Below are 7,324 nucleotides of genomic sequence, written 5' to 3'. Positions count from 1 at the left end.
AATCTTTCTTGGCAGCTATGAGGATGATCCTCAGGTTCCGGACCCAGTCCGTATAGTTGCTTCCATCGTCTTTTAGCTTGGTTTTCTCTAGGAACGCGTTGAAGTTGAGGACAACGTTGGCCATTTGATCTACAATACATGTTGTAAAGATTTTAGACTAAGTTCATGATAATTAAGTTCATCTAAATCAAATTATTCAATGAACTCCCACTTAGATAGACATCCCTCCAGTCATCTAAGTATAACATGATCCGAGTTAACTAGGCCGTGTCCGATCATCACATGAGACGGACTAGCCAACATCGGTGAACATCTTCATATTGATCGTATCTTCTATACGACTCATGCTCGACCTTTCGGTCTTCTGTGTTTCGAGGCCATGTATGTACATGCTAGGCTCGTCAAGTCAACCTAAGTGTTTGCATGTGTAAATCTGTCTTACACCTGTTGTATGTGAACGTTAGAATCTATCACACCCGATCATCACGTGGTGCTTCGAAACAACAAACTGTCGCAACGGTGCACAGTTAGGGGGAACACTTTCTTGAAATTATTATGAGGGATCATCTTATTTACTACCGTCGTTCTAAGTAAACAAGATGCAAAAACATGATAAACATCACATGCAATCAAGTAATAATAGTGACATGATATGGCCAATATCACATAGCTCCTTTGATCTCCATCTTGGGGCTCCATGATCATCTTGTCACCGGCATGACACCATGATCTCCATCATCATGATCTTCATCATCGTGTCTCCATGAAGTTGCTCGCCAACTATTACTTCTACTACTATGGCTAACACGTTTAGCAATAAAGTAAAGTAATTTACATGGCGTTTCTCAATGACACGCAGGTCATACAAAAAAAATAAAGACAACTCCTATGGCTCCTGCCGGTTGTCATACTCATCGACATGCAAGTCGTGATTCCTATTACAATAGCATGAACATCTCATACATCACATATATATCATTCATCATTCATCACAACTTTGGCCATATCACATCACAGAACACTTGCTGCAAAAACAAGTTAGACCTCCTCTAATTGTTGTTGCAAGTTTTACGTGGCTGCAATAGGGTTCTAGCAAGAACGTTTTCTTACCTACGTGAAAGCCACAACGTGATTTTTCAACTTCTATTTACCCTTCATAAGGACCCTTTTCATCGAATCCGCTCCAACTAAAGTGGGAGAGACAGACACCCGCCAGCCACCTTATGCAACTACTGCATGTTAGTCGGTGGAACCGGTCTCACGTAAGCGTACGTGTAAGGTTGGTCCGGGCCGCTTCATCCCACAATACCGTTAAAGCAAAATAAGACTAGTAGCGGCAAGAAAGTTGACAACATCTACGCCCACAACAAATTGTGTTCTACTCGTGCAAAAGGAACTACGCATAGACCTAGCTCATGATGCCACTGTTGGGGAACGTTGCAGAAAACAAAAAATTTCCTACGGTTTCACCAAGATCCATCTATGAGTTCATCTAGCAATGAGTGATCGGATTGCATCTACATACCTTTGTAGATCACGCGCGGAAGCGTTCAAAGAATGGGGATGAGGAACTCGTACTCGACGTGATCCAAATCACCGGAGATCCTAGCGCCGAACGGACGGCACCTCCGTGTTCAACACACGTACGGTCAGCGTGACGTCTCCTCCTTCTTGATCCAGCAAGGGGGGAAGGAGAGGTTGATGAAGATCCAGCAGCACGACGGCGTGGTGGTGGATGCAGGGGTCACCGCAGCAGGGCTTCACCGTTCTACTACGAGAGGGAGAGGTGTAGCAGGGGAGAGGGAGGCGCCAAGACTCAAGGGTGCGGCTGCCCCTCCCTCCCCCCCTTTATATAGGCCCCCTAGGGGGTGTGCCGGCCCTAGGAGATGGGATCTCCTGGGGGCGGAGGCCAAGGGGTGGAGTGCCCCCCAAGCCAGGTGGGGCGCCCCCCCACCCTAGGGTTCCCAACCCTAGGCGCATGGGGTGGGCCAAGGGGGGCGCACCAGCCCACTATGGGCTGGTTCCCCTCCCCACTTAGCCCATGGGGCCCTTCGGGATGGGTGGCCCCACCCGGTGGACCACCGGGACCCTTCCGATGGTCCCGGTACAATACCGGTGACCCCCGAAACTCTCCCGATGGCCGAAACTGCACTTCCTATATATAATTCTTCACCTCCGGACCATTCCGGAACTCCTCGTGACGTCCAGGATCTCATCCTGGACTCCGAACATCTTTCGGGTTACTGCATATTCATATCTCTACAACCCTAGCGTCACCGAACCTTAAGTGTGTAGACCCTACGGGTTCGGGAGACATGTAGACATGACCGAGATGGCTCTCCGGTCAATAACCAACAGCGGGATCTGGATACCCATGTTGGCTCCCACATACTCCTCGATGATCTCATCGGATGAACCACGATGTCGAGGATTCAAGCAACCCCGTATACAATTCCCTTTGTCAATCGGTACGTTACTTGCCCGAGATTCGATCGTCGGTATCCCAATACCTCGTTCAATCTCGTTACCGGCAAGTCACTTTACTCGTACCATAATGCATGATCCCGTGACCAGACACTTGGTCACTTTGAGCTCATTGTGATGATGCATTACCGAGTGGGCCCAGAGATACCTCTCCGTCATACGGAGTGACAAATCCCAGTCTTGATCCGTGTCAACCCAACAGACACTTTCGGAGATACCCGTAGTATACCTTTATAGTCACCCAGTTACGTTGTGACGTTTGGTACACCCAAAGCACTCCTACGGTATCCGGGAGTTACACGATCTCATGGTCTAAGTAAAAGATACTTGACATTGGAAAAACTCTAGCAAACGAACTATACGATCTTGTGCTATGTTTAGGATTGGGTCTTGTCCATCACATCATTCTCCTAATGATGTGATCTCGTTATCAATGACATCCAATGTCCATAGTCAGGAAACCATGACTATCTGTTGATCAATGAGCTAGTCAACTAGAGGCTTGCTAGGGACATGTTGGTGTCTATGTATTCACACATGTATTACGATTTCCGGATAACACAATTATAGCATGAATAAAAGACAATTATCATGAACAAGAAAATATAATAATCCTTTTATTATTGCCTCTAGGGCATATTTCCAACATGTGGATCCAGAGTCGTGTTATCCACCTGTGGCCAAACCTCGAGAAACTGTAGTTGCGCTCTGTCGTTCATGTCCGGGCCGACATCGCGAGCCCATGCTGCGTCTTGTAAAGCTTCTGCCACAGTTCTGGCACACCTCGTCCGCTTTGGCGCTATCTCATAGATGAGAGGGGCTAGCTCCTGTATCATGTATCCGTTGAGTCACCTATCCTCCCAAAACGGCGTTGTGCGCCCGTCGCCCACTGTCACCTTAGCTGCCGCTTGGTACAAGCCTCTTGCCTCATCGGGGACGGAGAACTTGAATTCCGCCCATGGTCTAGATCAATCTGCTCGATCGTTGCAACCACAGCCACTTCGCTGGTAGGGCCACATTCATCCATCGTTGGTTCGTGATACCGAGCCCACCCGTCCACTTTGGTCGGCACAATGTTTCCCATGCAACAACGCATTTGCCGCCCCACCGTCTTCTTTCCCATACCACATAAAACTTCTGCATATTTTGACCATCGCCTTGAGCGTTTTCGGTGGCAATCCCATGGCGAGCATTGAGTGCACTGGGATGGCGCAGAGGACGGACTGTATTAACAGCAGGCGGCTGCTCTTAGGTAGCGACCTTGCTTTCCACGATGGCAAACGTCCAGCCAAATGGTCCACCATGTCCTGAAAATGAGTTGTTGTTTGCTTCCTGATAGACAGCGGTAATCCCAGATATCGGCATGGGAAAGTGCCATTTTCGCATCCCAACAGCCCAGTTGCCAGCTACATGTCCTCCGGCGAGCATCGGATCGGGAGGGCCGAGCTCTTCCACAGGTTGATCTTGAGCCCAGACGCATGCGCAAATAGATCCAGGATTGAGGCGCACGCCCGAAGGTCCCTCTCCGTTGATTTCAGGAATATCATGACGTCATCCGCATACATAGACACGTGGTGTCTCAGCCCTGTCCTGGCCAGTGGTGTGAGCAAACCCGCCGTGGTCGCATGCTCAAGTAGTCGGTGGAGTGGTTCCATGCATAGGATGAAAAGCATAGGTGATAGCGGGCTGCCTTGGCGCAGACCTTGACAGTTGAATATCGTGTCCCTGGGGATTCCATTCACGGATATCTTAGTAGATGATGTTGCAAGCAACCTGCAAATCCAGGTTGTCCATCTCGGTCTGAATCCCATGTGAGCCAACACTTCTAGCAGGAAAGGCCATTGCACGGAGTCGAAGGCTTTGAATATGTCCAGCTTCAATAGTAGTGTGGGATCCTTCAAGGCATGTAGTCTGCGAGCCGTACCTTGTACGAGCATAAAATTGCCGTGCAATGATCTTCCACGCACGAATGCGCTCTATTGTACCGCCCTCAGTGGCTGTTTGTGTTTCGGGTGATTTGCCCGTGCACCGCTAATTTATAAAGCTTTGCTTTACCCTAAAAAAAGAATGCGCTCTAGTGGTTGCCCACATGGTGCGGTAAGTCGTCGGCAAGCCGTGTGGCGAGAATCTTGTCAAAAATCTTGACTGCTCCGTGGTTGAGGCTTACCGGCCTGAAATCCTTGTCTAGAGCGCCCATCTTCTTAGGTAAGAGCGATACCGTGGCTTTGTTTATGGCTTGTAGCCCTTGCATGTTTTCACCATGAAACTCCTCCAAGGCCCTCATGAGATCTTCCCTGGTGATGTTCCAGCAGGTCGCGACAAATTTTCGTGTTTTGATCCTTTTTTGAAATCTATTCGAGATTTGACTCTAGTTTGATTTTTTTTTTCGAGATCTGACACTTTTACTACCGTCAGAGTCCATGGCGGTAGGGTATAACAGCCTACCACCAAGGTCACTGGCGGTAGGAAACATCGCTATCGTCAACCGGACTGGCGGTAGCCTGCACAACCCTACTGCCAAGGTACTTGGCGGTAGGCACAAGCACACACTGTGTTCAATACTTAGGAGTTTATTGACGGTAGGGCATGCAACCCTACCGCCAGGGACCTTGGCGGTACCGCCAAGATCCCTGGCGGTAGCAAAAGGATCAGATTTTAATATTTTTTTTAAACTAGGATTAAATCTCGAATAAGTTTCAGAAAAGGGTCAAAACACAAAATTTAGCCGCAGGTCGCGTAGAAGCACACGGACGTGGGAGTACCCATCATGCGTTATGAGTTGGGCTGGATTAGGTGGGGCCGTTGGGGTTGCTCTAGAACAAAGGCAAGGAACGGCAGGTTACCGACCCTTCCAAACGCCTTGCAATCGTGTAGCTGAGTCATCCGGTCTCCGTCTCCCAGCCCCGACCCAAAACCGACGACACAGCAGCTCACCTACTACCAACACATGATTACATTTCATCATTTTCTCTTGTTGCGTGTCCTGTCACACTCAACCCAAGTCGGTCTCGTTCAGTTTATCAGTTATTACACCGTCTCTTTCACCAGTCTTAAACCTTGCGATCCCAGTATAGAAACCACAGAATTCCTGGTTTGTGTTCGTCATTAGGTAACTTGAAGAGTATGCGTGGCCTCACCTCACCAAACGACTCCACGCTTTCCGTCATCATTTTGCTCGCACCGCACTCGAGAATCGCCATTTTGTAACTAAACCCAAAGAGAAAGGAGGAGGAGAGACAGAGAGCGCGCGTGCAATGCAAAGAAAAAGTTACCATACCTACCGGGCCGACTGACCACTGCAGGTACCTGCCCCACATGCGCACCGAATCCAATGGCCACCGAGAGAGATAGTGTGGGCAGTGAGCCACCCACTCCGACGTCCGGCCACCCCACCTCACCTGACATCTCCTCAAATACGCCACACTAGCCCGCTTCCCTTTTTCGCCATTACCCAGGGCTCACATACCTAGATCCACCAGCCATGGCCGGCCGCAAGGCAGCGCTCCTCCTCCTCCTGTGCGCGGCGGTGCTGCTGGCCCCGGCCTCCGCGGCGGACGACGGCCTGACCAAGTTCAAGCTGTACTGGCACGACGTGCTGGCGGGGACGAGCCCGACCGCGATCCGGATCGCGCAGGCGGCGTCCACCAACAGCTCCTCCACCTTCTTCGGCGCGGTGGTGGCCATCGACGACCCGCTCACCACCGGGCCCGCCGTCACGGGCTCCGCCAAGTCCAAGGACGAGATCGGCCGCGCGCAGGGGACCTACACGTTCGCCGACCAGGCCACCTTCGGGCTCCTCATGAACATGAACTTCGTGTTCACCGCCGGGGACTACAAGGGCAGCGGCCTCACCATCTACGGCCGCAACGAGGTGCTGTCGGCGGTGAGGGAGATGAGCATCATCGGGGGCACCGGCAAGTTCCGCATGGCGCGCGGCTACGTCGAGGCGCGTACCATGGACTCCGGCGCCAAGTCCGGCGAGACCGTCGTCGAGTACACCGTCTACGTCAAGGCGGCGGCGGCGTAGCGGCAGCTGCCAGAGCTTAATTTAGTTGATGATGTCCACTCCATGACTAACGGAACATATGGTTTTGCTTGTAATAAATGGATTTCGCAGATTTGCTGCGTTTGTTATCGTGATGGACGATGGGTCTTTGCAGATTTGAGTGCTGACTGTGTGTGATTTGTGGTTCTGCTAACTGGTGCGTCAACTTTTTGGGAGGGTAATTTGCATCGATTTTATGTTAATGTTGTGGTTGCTGAAATCACATTGCGTGAGAAAAACAATGGGCGACACAAGCGGCCGCCCAAACCCTCCCTTCCTCTTCCTCGCCGTCGTAGAGGACACCGTTGAGTGAAGCATGTGCGGCCGGCGGCGTCGGCGAGGCTTCGACTCGTGGCGTTCTGTCATCCTGTCCCTCTCGTGGTCACTGGGGTTGCACATATGTGGTGACGGGGTGATGGCATCCCAACGCGGACCTGGAACCGGTCCCGTGGACCCTCAAATCACCTGTAACCGTCCGGACGTATTATGCCATTCAATGTCTATTTATATTGGTCCACTCAACGGTCCATATGCATTTTTTTTATAAAATATAAATATACTAAGAGCATCTATAACCGGACGCCTCAAACGCTCGAGCGAGCCGTCCGTTTATTGTCCAGTCACGTTTTTTTACCTAGATGTACGCTTCAAACGGGCCTCAAACTCCCAAGCTGACCGGCACCCCTTGTATCCAGCCAAATATGGGGTGGATAAGGCGGCGTCCGGGCACGCCCGCCACGTCGAACTCGGCTCATGCTGGCTCACCCGACCCCACATACATTTGTCCCCATCCGC

The 7,324-nt window shown here is 51.0% G+C and overlaps 1 pseudogene; it reads left to right on the top strand.

The window, feature by feature from the left end:
• Positions 1-5,843: 5,843 nt before the first annotated feature.
• LOC125550762 (dirigent protein 21 pseudogene) lies at positions 5,844-6,650 on the top strand (annotated as a pseudogene).
• Positions 6,651-7,324: the final 674 nt, after the last annotated feature.

This window comes from Triticum urartu, chromosome 4A (assembly GCF_056163025.1).
Source record: "Triticum urartu cultivar PI428250 chromosome 4A, HENAU_Tu73, whole genome shotgun sequence".
NCBI classification, from domain to species: domain Eukaryota; kingdom Viridiplantae; phylum Streptophyta; class Magnoliopsida; order Poales; family Poaceae; genus Triticum; species Triticum urartu.
The sequence above is the reverse complement of the archived record's forward strand: the minus strand, read 5'-3'. Positions and strand labels throughout refer to the sequence as shown.